This window comes from Chelonoidis abingdonii, chromosome 15, assembly GCF_003597395.2.
Source record: "Chelonoidis abingdonii isolate Lonesome George chromosome 15, CheloAbing_2.0, whole genome shotgun sequence".
NCBI lineage: Eukaryota > Metazoa > Chordata > Testudines > Testudinidae > Chelonoidis > Chelonoidis abingdonii.
This window is the reverse complement of record NC_133783.1, coordinates 14,454,426-14,467,065: the sequence shown is the minus strand read 5'-3', so window position 1 is coordinate 14,467,065 and position 12,640 is coordinate 14,454,426. Positions and strand designations below refer to the sequence as shown.

General features: G+C 44.5%; 1 protein-coding gene across 6 annotated transcripts in view; it reads right to left on the bottom strand.

Annotated features, from left to right (window-relative positions):
- GRID1 (glutamate ionotropic receptor delta type subunit 1) overlaps nt 1-12,640 on the bottom strand; it is an 890,324-nt gene that overhangs the window by 117,193 nt on the left and 760,491 nt on the right. The gene's annotated exons all lie outside the window — the stretch shown is intronic.

The window sequence follows — 12,640 nt, the reverse complement described above, 5'->3', positions numbered from 1 at the left end:
AAGCAGGGGAGGAACCAGAAACGACAGTGCATGAGTCCTAGGGTTACATTCAGGGAGACATCACAAGGATAGGAACAAGTTGGATAACAGGAGATGTGTGCCCTACAGAGGGAGCAAGTATAGTTTTGTAGGCTGTGTGACAATTTGGCTACTGCTGATGCTAGTAGCACCAAATTATTCTAACTCATTACATTTAAAATAAATAAGTAAAGTAAATTTTATCAGCAACCAGAAATTAATGCCGGGGGAGCGGGGCTAAGGGGATTTGGTTTGGTTTGTTACACTGAAAAGCATCAAGTGTGCCAACCAACCCCATTTCTATATAACCCCAAACCCTTAATTAACAAAGCCTGATATTAAGTTGTACTCAATTACATGTGTAATTTGCCACTGTGCTCCCAAAGCTAGTCCATACACTTGTGTGGCACCTTTTCAAACTCTCTTTTGGGCACACTATGACTATCATACAATGTGCTTGTAGTATAATTAAATTTGGCATAATTACTTTACAGAGTGATCAGTGACAGTCTATTGTTCAGGAAGAATTAAACCTCTGAGCCTTCCAACATCATTTTAGTTCCTGGTTCGAAATGAGATTTCAAAAAATGTAATTTATAATAACCCAAATCCCTAATGCACACTTTAATATAGCTTTCCTTTGTTACAGCAGTTCACTGGTAAAATGCTTCTGAATTAGAATCTTCCTGGGGTAATGAGTTACCTATGCTGCACTGGGCCACCTGAATTGAAGCAGAAACTTGTTAATAATTCTTAATAGCATCAATTTTTGATGCCCCCAAAATCTTTATTAATACGGAGACACACAAAACTAATTCTTTTATTTAAACATCTACCTTAATTGTTAAATGTGTCTGCTTTTAGAAAGCAAGGCAACAGATCCTTTAACCTAAAACCACATTAAACTCCCCACACATTTGCAAAATAGGTATTATGATTAGAGCTGAGGAAAATTTCAACAACTGTTTTTGTCCTGAAATAAAAAAAAAAAAGTTGAAATATCTTTTTCTGCAGAATGAAAATTCTAAAAAAAATTGATTCAGAAATGTCAATACACTTTGATTAGATTTCTTCAAAGAAAACTAAACATTTGGAATAGGGACAAAATAGAAATGTTTCATTTTGATCTGTTGAACATTTGAGTATTAACATGCATTTTTCTCTTGTCCAATGGGAAGTTTAGCTCCAGTTCCAATTCTCTTCTATAGGTCAGGCTCCTTGGCCACATTACATTTCCCATAATGCACCCAGATTCATATAATTTACATGCTGTGCCACACAGATAACTGCAGTATGGGAGCTGAAGTCATCCAGGGAACCAAACCCACAGGTGAGAATGGGAGCTGGAACTACAATTCTCATAAGGCAATGTGCCATAGTGAAATACAGGATTTATATATATTCAAATGAAACATTTCATGTCAGTTCAAAACCCAGAATATTCTGATTTGGGTAGAACTCCCCTGACACGATATGCTTCATTTAAAATACTTTTTTTTTTTTTTCAGAAAAATAAAATCCCATAGAAAATTTTGATTTTGTGGAAACTGCCTTTTCCATTAGAAAATCAGTCTGACAGAAAATTGCGAACCAGTTCTCATTATATCATCTGATTTCTGTTGTGTTTTGTTTTTAAATAAAGAGCATACAAAATAAGATAGCTTTTGTCTAGTCAATGTTATAATATTTCCTCTGAGCTATATTAGCTCAATCCCATTTAAAGTCAATAGGATTGCATTTTATGGGCTACTATATTTCAGACACTTAGATACCAAGGAAATATTTAGTTACCAAGATGATCAGCACCTTATAAATATCTAACATGTTAGAAGTGAAAATCACACTAGAACACATTCTGAAAGCCTGATAAAATTTGTATGAATTTGCACCTTTTCCACCTGACAATATGTTCAAACATTATCAGTTTATTTTACTGGATAAAATAATGTAGCAAAATTGGACAGAAGTCTACGATTCCGGTGTCAAGTACTGGAAGTTCTATTTCCCATGCTGCGTGCATGAGGTCAGTTACTAGGTAGCATATGCACCGATTATATTTTGAGGATAGCAGTGTTGCCAGCTCTTGCAATTTCATCATGAATCCCCAAAATCTGGTGTTTTTATTTAAGCTCCAGTGCTGAAGTCATGTGATTATGGGAGAATCTCAGGGAACCAGGAGTTTATATTTTAAGTCTAGACCTCCTGGTTATAGAAAAAAGGGCTGAAAATATGAATCCTAAATACTCCAAAACCATAAGGCAAAGAAAAAGGACCCAAAATTATTTTTAAAATCTCATGATTCTTAATTGACTCATGATTTTGAGGGCCAAATCCTTTATCTCTCTTCCCAATTTTTGTCCAGAGTTTATTATAAAGAGAAGAGCTTTGCTTGAACATGTCTTAAATAACATCCAATGTTCTTGATGGAAAAAGGAAATTCCCTTTAGGTGGTACTGGAAGCACTCAGGGTCTGTGATTAAAGTCCAACCATATGACTTCTTAAAACAAAAGTACACAAAGGGGCAAAGAAAAAAAAAAGCAAAAGATAGCAAAATGCAACTCCTATCTCTGATGTTTGCACAGTGCATTCCTTAGAAGACCACAAACACAAACACAGACCATTTCAGGACTTCAGCTTTACTCCTCTGGCTCTGGAAAACTTGGCTAGGTTGCATTTCTTTTACTCTGGCCAGTCTGTGAGAGACAAAGATTAAAAAAAAAATACAACCCCCCTCCAAAAAAAACCCCCAAAAAACTGAGATCAGACTGTTTCGGAATTCATTATAGGATGGCAACCTGGTTACATCAAAATACTGCAAGGTCCTGGCTGGCTCATCTGGACTCTGTTAGACAAATAAAAAGAGAGACAGGAAAGCAGAATAAATAAGTTTGACACAGAAATTGATACAGTAGTAGGGGAAGCAGGAAACTGAGATTCACGCCTCAGGAGGTACTCAGGGCACAGCCATGGAGACTGGAAAGTCATCTGATCTGGTCTGGTCTGGTTAGAAAAAGAAGACTCAGTGGTCAATCCTAGTGTGTGGTACTGGTGACTCATAGAAGCTCCTTGGCTTGATTTCTGCAAAATGTGGGCTCTCAGATAAAGTTAACACCATGACAACATTGATGCAGGTCAAGGAAATACAGGGATCATTTCCTCCATTACTGAAATCCAGGTTTGGAAGGTAGCTGCTATTTAACAGTACACAGCAACTTTATACCATAATTTAGGACTGGAAGTAGAGATGACTATGTCCTATTTAAACTGAAGGAAGACTGTTACGTAGGCAGGAATTTAACCACAGGACGAAAGACGATTAACACTTCTTTTACTGATGGGCAGTAATATAAACCCTAAAATAGATTGGAGGAGAGAAAGAGAGAGAGAGAGAGATTGAGAGAATGTATGTATGCATGAATGTATGAGAGAAACAGAAGGGTCCAGAAAAGGGGGAGAATTGTTTGAGGCAGCAAGAATAATGCTGGGGGAAGAGAAGAGCGTGTTGCTTAGGTACTGGGGTCCTCTTCAACACCTCAGTAAGCCTGGATGACCAGGTAGTATCCGTATATAAAAACACCTTCCTTTCACCTCCTTCTTCCCTGGAAACTTCATCCCTTCTTCCCAGATAAAGACCTGGCCACAGTGATCCATGCATTTGTCAGCTCCCGGCTGGGTTACACAATGCAGCTGCCTGCTTTCTCCATAGCTTAGGCCACCACGAGCACGTCAGACTTGTGCACCAATCCCTCTACTGGCTTCCAGAACATGTCTATGCTACATTTTGAAACCCATGACAGCGAGGCCTAGAGGAGCCTGGTTCTACAGACTTGGGCTCATGCTACTTAAGTAAAAGCAGCTGTGTAGACATTTGAGCTTGGGCTGGAGCTTGGGTTCTGAAATTTATTCCCCATCCCAGGCTTCTGAGCCTGAGCATCTACACATCTGCTTTTAGACCAAGCTTATGTCTGTAGACCCAGAGTCTGAGGCTCACTGCTGTGGGTTTTGAAGTGCAGTGTAGACATACAAGCAAGTCTGCTTCTGAAGCCCGTTTAAGGCCTTGGTCCTATTTTTCATAAGACCATAAGAATGGCCGTACTGGGTCAGACCAAAGGTCCATCCAGCCCAGTATCCAGTCTACTGACAGTGGCCAATGCCAGGTGCCCCAGAGGGAGTGAACCTAACAGGTAATGATCAAGCACTCTCTCTGCTGCCATCCATTACCACCCTCTGACAAACATAAGCAAGAGACACCATTCCTTAGCCATCTTGGCTTATAGCCATTAATGGACTTAACCTCCATGAATTTATCCAGTTCTCTTTTAAACCCTTTATAGTCCTAGCCTTCACAACCTCCTCAGGCAAGGAGTTCCACTCGTTGACTGGGTGCTGTGTGAACAAGAACTTCCTTTTATTTGTTTTAAACCTGCTATCCACTAATTTTATTTGGTGGCCCCTAGTTCTGATATTATGGGAACAAGTAAATGACTTTTCCTTATTCACTTTCTCCACATCACTCATGATTTTATATACCTCTATCATATCCCCCCTTAGTCTCCTCTTTTCCAAGCCGAAAAGTCCTAGCCTCTTTAATCTCTCCTCATATGGGATCCGTTCCAACCCCCTAATCATTTTAGTTGCCCGTCTCTGAATCTTTTCTAATGCCAGTATATCTTTTTTGAGATGAGGAGACCACATCTGTACACAGTATTCAAGATGTGGGCATACTGTCGATTTATATAAGGGCAATAAGATATTCTCCATCTTATTCTTTATCCTCTCTTTAATGATTCCTAACATCCTGTTTGCTTTTCTGATTGCCACTGCACACTGCATGGATGTCTTCAGAGAACTATCCACGATGACTCCAAGATCTTTCTCCTGATTAGTTGTAGCTAAATTAGCCCCCATCATATTGTATGTATATTTGGGGTTATTTTTTCCAATGTATATTACTTTACATTTATCCATATGAAATTTCATTTGCAAGTTTGTTGCTCAATCACTTAATCTTGTGAGATCTTTTGACGTTCCTCACAGTCTGCTTTGGTCTTAAATATCTTGAGCAGTTTAGTATTGTCTGCAAACTTTGCCACCTAACTTTTTACCCCTTTCTTCAGATCATTTATGAATAAATTGAATAGGATTGGTCCTAGGACTGACCCTTGGGGAACACCATTAGTTACACCTCTCCATTCTGAAAATTTACCATTTATTCCTACCCTGGTTCCCTGTCTTTTAACCAGTTCTCAATCCATGAAAGGATCTTCCCTCTTATCCCATGGCAACTTAACTTATGTAAGAGCCTTTGGTGAGGGACCTTGTCAAAGGCTTTCTGGAAATCTAAGTACACTATGTCCTCTGGATCCCCCTTGTCCACATGTTTGTTGACTCCTTTAAAGAACTCTAATAGATTAGTAAGACATGATTTCCCTTTACAGAAACCATGTTGACTTTGCCCAACAATTTATGTTCTTCTATGTGTCTGACAATTTTATTCTTTATGATTGTTTCAACTAATTTTCAAAGTAATTAATACATCAAACCCTAGCTATACTGAGGAGTGATTTTTGATCTATGAACCACAGCAACAGCTGCGCTCCTCTAGGACAATGCATATCGTGCAACCCAGGACAATGAACCTGTGGGCTTGGGGATAAAGCATTCTTGGACAAGAGGATCCAGCTATGGAACAATCCTCCAGAAGAGATCAGATGAATCCAGAGTCTGTCTTTACAAAATGAAGCAAAATCCTCCTCTTTGAAAAAGCCTTTCCAAAATCTCCTGGTGGCAGCAGCAACAACCACCAAAAAAGAGAAAATTAATAAATTAAAACAAACCCTAGCAGAACCCCTAGCAGAATTGTTACCTTGAAAGAGGGAAAATGCCAGAGACTTAATGAAGCCCACTAGGGACTTTTCTATTGCTGATGATTTTACATGAAAGGCACTCCGATATTATGGTGATGGGCAGTAATATAAACCCTAAAATAGATTGGACAAGAGAGAGAGAATGTTTGTATGCATGAATGTGTGAGAGACACAGAAAGGCCATGGGATTGGAAGGGCAAAGCAATGTGTGTGTATTGGAGGGGCAGGGGGGAAGAAGGATAAGCAGCAGAGAGGTATGGGAGTGGGGGGACAGCATGAACTATGGAAGGAGAGTGAAGACCAGGGTGGGGGAAGAGGTGGTCAATACAGAGATGCAGGCTTCCAGATCCTACTTTGCTTGCTTACATTCACCGGAAGCATCAGCAACTGAGACTGACAGGCTGACGGGGATGTCTATTTACCAAATAAAATACTATATGGGGAAAAGAACATTTATTTACCTTTTCCAAGCTGTCCCCAAATCTCACAGCAAAGTATTATTGATGGCACATCTGGTGAATTGTCTAATAAAGAACCTCTCATCCTCCAGTTCACATAATGTAACTAATCTGAAATTATTTTATAAGAACTTAGTCTGTATCTTTAACACAAACATTTCTCCTTATCTACTCAAGCTCAGCTTCTAATGATAAAATATCATACATTAATGTCTTCAAGCATGCTTGTGATTTATAATACACAATCTGAGCTTATTATTACCGCATAGATATACAAGCAAAAGACAAGTAGATGCATTATGCTTACGCTACTTCGGTTAATTTTACATCTTTCCGTGTCTTTCTTAGAACTTGCAGTATGTAAATAGTTTTGAATATGTATAACATGCTTATTACCTATAACATTAGCACTGACATTTTAATTTAATCAGAGTTTTGGCAGACAAGTGAAGTGATTCTCTCCTGTTCATACATAAACAGTATTATCTTTTCATTTCAAAAGGTGCCAATACGTGATCAAGGAAGCTTGGGTATTAATTACAGCACTGTATAGGAAAACTCTTAAAAAAACTTTCCTCAAATATCTTTTTTTGAGACTGGATTTAGACACTGTGTGCCACTTTTTGCCCTTGAATGCATGTGTGGCATTCCCATGGAAGTCAACCGGGGATCACATGTGTATCAACAGGCAGAATTTAGGCCCAAGCTCAGCAAAGTACTTACACACATGCCTAACTTTAAGCAGGTGAATAGTTCCATAACCTTGCTGCACCAAGATCTTAGCCCTTAAAAGATTAAATAATACATACATATGGAAAGCTTGCTAGGTAATTCTACCAGTTACTAGTGAAATGTAAACAAGAACAAAAATCTTTAGACAGAAGTCAGATTACTCCTTAAGAATAAAAAATCCTTTGAAAAATATATTATGGGTCTGGTTCTCCATGGCCTTCTACATTCTTTGCTTCAGTCTTCACGGCTGAGGATGTTAGGGAGATTCCCAAACCTGAGCTGGCTTTTGTAGGTGACAAATCTGAGGAACTGTCACAGATTTAAAGTGTAAATAGAGGAGGTTTTGGAATTAATTGATAAACTCAACTTTAACAAGTCACCAGGACCAGATGACATTCACCCAAGAGTTCTGAAAGAACTCAAATGTGAAGTTGCTGAACTATTAACTAAGCTTAGGTTAATAGTTCCAGCCAATTCACATTGAGTATCTTTAGAACTCTGGTAGCTAATGTAACGCCAATATTTAGAAAGGCTCTAGAGGTGATCCCGGCAATTACAGACCGGTAAGCCCTAACATAAGTATTGGGCAAATTAGTCGAAACAATAGTTAAGAATATTGTCAGACACATAATAAAACATAAACTGTTGAGCAATAGTAAAATGGTTTCGTAAAGGGAAATCATGTCTTACTAATCTATTAGAGTTCTTTGAAGGGCTCAACAACAATGTGGACAAGGGGAATCCAGTGACATGGTGTACTTAAATTTCCAGAAAGCCTTTGACAAGGTCCTCACCAAAGGCTCTTACGTAAATTAAGCAAGTCAAGAGATAAAAGGGAAGGTCCTTTCATGGATTGAGAACTGGTTAAAAGACAGGGAACCAAGGGTAGGAATAATGGTAAGTTCTCAGAATGGGAGGGGTAACTAGTGGTCTTCCCCAAGGGTCAGTCCTAGGACCATCCTATTCAATTATTCATAAATGATCTGGAGAAAGGGGTAACAGTGAGGTGGCAAAGTTTCAGATGATACTAAACTACTCAAGATAGTTAAGACCAAAGCAGACTGTGAAGAACGTCAAAAAGATCTCACAAAACTAAGTGATTGAGCAACAAACTTGCAAACGAATTTCATGTGGATAAAAGTAAAGTAATGTACATTGGAAAAAATAACCCCAACTATACATACATATGATGGGGGCTAACTTAGCTACAACAATCAGGGAAAAAATCTTGGAGTCATCGTGGACAGTTCTCTGAAGATGTCCACGCAGTGTGCAGAGGCGGACAAAAAAGCAAACAGGATATTAGGATAATTAAAAAGGGGATAGAGAATAAGACTGAAAATATCTATTGCCTTTATATAAATCCATGGTACGCCCACATCTCAAAATACTGTGTAACAGATGCGTCTCCTCACATCAAAAAGATATACTGGCACTAGAAAAGGTTCAGAAAGGGGGTTTGGAGAGGGTTCCATATGAGGAAAGATTAAAGAGTTAGGACTCTTCAGCTTGGAAAAGAGAAACTAAGGGGATATGATAAAGGTATAAAATCATGAGTGGTGGGGAGAAAAGTGGATAAGGAAAAGTATTTACTATTCCATAATACAAGAACTAGGGGCACCAAATGAAATTAATAGGCAGCAGGTTTAAAACAAATAAAACAAGGTTACTCACCTTTGTAACTGTTGTTTTGGATGCTGTGCTCATATCCATGTCCATGTAGTGTGTGCGCCGCAGTGCGTGCACAGCCGTCGGAGAACTTTTACCCTAGCAACACTCAGCGGGTCGGCTGGGCGCCCCCTGGAGTGGCGCCACATGGTGCCGCATAAATACCCCAGCCGACCCGGCCACCTTCATTCCTTCTTGCCGGCTACTCCGACAGTGGGGAAGGAGGGTGGGTGTGGAATGGATATGAGCAACACATCTCGAAGAACAACAGTTACAAAGGTGAGTAACCTTGTTTTCTTCTTCGAGTGATTGCTCATATCCATTCCAGTTAGGTGATTCCCAAGCCTTACCTAGACGGAGGGGTCGGAGTGAGACGTGGCAGCCTGAGTACCGCCACTCCAAAGGCTGCATCGTCGCGAGACTGTTGTACCAACGCATAGTGCGAGGCGAAAGTATGGACCGATGACCAGGTCGCAGCATGGCAAATCTCTTGGATGGGCACGTGCGCCAGGAAGGCCGCTGAGGAAGCTTGCGCCCTGGTGGAATGCGCTGTAAGGCGACCGAGGGGAACATGAGCTAGCGCGTAGCACTTGCGAATACAGGCCATGATCCAGAGGAAATCCTCTGGGAGGAGACTGGTAACCTTCATCCGCTTCGCAACGGCCACAAAGAGCTGCGGAGACTTCCGGAAGGGCTCGGTCCTTTCACATAGAAAGCTAGGCTCTGCACACGTCCAAGGTGTGTAGCTGCTGTTCCGCCGAGAAGCATGAGGCTTCGGGAAGAAAACCGGGAGAAGATGTCCTGGCTAGTATGGAAAGCAGACACCACCTTAGGGAGGAATGCGGATGAGGTCGCAGTTGTACCTTGTCTTTATGGAAGACAAGTGTACGGAGGGTCTAAAGTGAGGGCCCTGATCCCGAGACCCTGCGTGCTGAGGTGATCGACACAAAGAACACCGTCTTCCACGAAAGGTAGAGAAGCGAACAAGTTGCAAGCAGCTCAGAGGGCGGCAACATAAGCCTGTTTAGGACCAAGTTCAGGTCCCAGAGGGGCTGGGTGATGAGCGGGGGAATAAGTACGCTCCAGGCCCTTCATGAAGCGAGAGTCTACTGGGTGAGAAACACCGAGTAACCACCCCGTCTCGGGTGGAAGGTGGATATCGCTGCCAGGTGCATCTTAAGGGAGAATTGCCAGAGGTAGTCGAGGAATTGTCGGGATTGACGCTGTAAGGGAGAAGCATCGTGCTATGCGCACCAGGCCGTGAAGTGCGTCCATTTTGGCCACATACGTCCGGGCGGGTGGAAGGCTTCCTGCTACTAAGGAGGATGCGCTGCACCGAATTGGAACAGCGCAACTCGTCAGCGTTCAGCCATGCAGGAGCCACGCCGTGAGGTGGAGGGATCGCAGTCTGGGTGACGAAGCCTCCCGTGGTCCTGTGTGATCAGGTCTGGACACAGGGGAGGGAATCGGAGCGGCTCCATCAGATCCAGGAGCATGGTGTACCAGGTTTGCCTGGGCCACGGAGGCGCGATCAAGATAAGATGCGCCCTGTCCCTGCGGAGCTTGAGCAGGACCCTGTGCACCAAGGGAAATGGAGGAAGGCATAAACAGGCGGTGTTCCAGGGCAGGAGGAACACGTCCGTCAGCGATCCAGGGAGAGGCCCTGGAATGAACAGAACTCCGGCACTTCCTGTTCGAGTGGGAGGCAAAGAGGCTATGAGGGGAAACCCCCACCTCTGAAGACGGAGAAAATGATGTCCGCTGGATCGACCACTTGTGCAGAGGAAGGACCTGCTCAGCCGATCGCCAGGGTGTTCCGGACTCCTGGAGGAAGGTGCCACACAGGTCCACCTGGAGGGCTATGCAGAAGTCCACAGTTGAATAGCCTCAGACACAGGGGAGACGAGCGGGTCCCTCCCTGTTTTGTTGATGTAGTACATGGCCGTTGGTTGTCCGTAAAGACGGAGACACAACGGCCATGAAGTGCTGTTGGAACGTCTGGCAGGTTAGACGAAACAGCTCTCAGCTCTCGGACGTTGATATGAGGTTTGAGCTCGTCGCTGACCAATGGCCTGGGCTGCAGCGACCTAGATGGGCTCCCAGCCGAGGGTGACGCGTCCGTCGTAAGGTTAGTGACGGTTGCTGTGGATGAATGGCATCCGCGCACAACCAGAGACGGGTCCACCAGCTCGAGGGAGCGTAGGGACCTGGAGGGATCGTGAGTAGCACGTCCATGGAGTCCCTGCGCGGGCGGAAGACCGAGTGGAGACACGTCTGAAAGGGCCGCATGCGGAGCCTGGCGTACTTGGTGACATAAGTGCATGCAGCCATATGTCCCAGAAAAGCGAGGCAGGTGCGAGCCGAGGTTAGATGAGGCGGCTTGCAAGTGCCGTATGAGTGAAGTGATCGCCAGGAAGCGGGCTTGCGGTAAGTAGGCTCTGGCGAGGGAGGAGTCCAGGCCGCTCCTAATGAGTCCAGTCTCTGTGTTGGAGTGAGAGTGGACTTCTCCGCATGAGGAGGAGGCCCAAGCGGCCGAAAGGTCCGTGATCACGGAGACGTGATGACTGACTTGGGCTTGCGAGCGCCTTTGATGAGCCAGTCGTCCAATAACGGGTAGACATGTATCTGCTGCCTGCGAAGGTGGGCGGCGACGACTGCCATGCATTTTGTAAAGACCCTTGGGCCGCAGACAGGCCAAAGGGGAGGACAGCGAATTGAAAAGTGGTGTTGGTTGATTGTGAACGCGAAGGTACTCCCTGTGCGGGGGCAAGATCGCTATGTGGAAGTACGCGTCCTTCAATGTCGAGGACGGCGCAACAAATCTCCAGGATCCAAGGACGGGATAATAGTTCCCAAGGAGACCATGCGGAACTTCACTTGCGTAGCCACTGTGAGTCCTCGCAAGTCGAGAAATAGGTCGGAGACCTCCCTTGGACTTGGGATGAGGAAAATAGGGGAGTAAAATCCCTTCCCGCTCTCGGTAGCGGAACTTCCTCTATGGCTCCTGCAGTGAGGAGAGATTGCACCTCGTGCCAGAGGATTTGCTCGTGAGAGGGGTCCCTGAAGAGGGACCGGGAAGGGGGTGGAAGGCGGGGGTGAAGCAAACTGGAGGTGGTATCCTTGCTTCACCGTGCGTAGCACCCCTGGTCAGAAGTAAGATGTGACCACGCCGGAAGGAAGTAGGAGAGGCGGTTGGAAAAGGGGGGAGAAGGATCCTGAACTGAGTCTGGTAGGCCGTCCCGGGCGTACCTTCAAAAATGCCCTTGGGCCCGGGTGGGCCTTAGAGGACCTTGAGACTGCCCCGCGTGGAGGCCAGACCGGCGCCTTCGCCCACCCCGGGCCTCGCCTTCTATTGAAGTCCTGCGGTTTCGAGGCGGAAGTACGGGCGGCGGGGTTGGAGCCTAAAGGGCCTATGTTGGGTCACGGGCGTGTGCATCCCGAGGGACCTCATGATCACCCTGTTGTCTTTTAGGCTTGCAGCCGAGGGTCCGTTTTGTCCGAGAACAAAACCCCGCCCTCAAAGGGTAATCTTGAAGGGTGTATTGCAGCTCCGGTGGCAGGTTGGAGGCCTGGAGCCAGGAAATTCGCCTCATTGTGAAACCCGAGGTTACAGTCCTGGCAGCCGAATCGCTGCGTCAAGGGAAGCTTGGAGGAGGTACTGCCAACCTTTTTGCCCTCCTCCACAAAGGCTGCGAACTCCTGGCGCGAGTCCAGGGGCAGCAACTCAGTAAAGCAGCCAACTCTTGTCCAGGTGTTTAAAGTTGTAGCGGCTCAACAGAGCCTGCTGGTTGGCCATCGGAGCTGTAAGGCACCTGCCGAGTACACCTTCCGGCCTAGCAGGTCCATCCGCCTAGCCTCCTTGGATTTAGGGGCAGCGCCTGTTGGCCGTGGCGCTC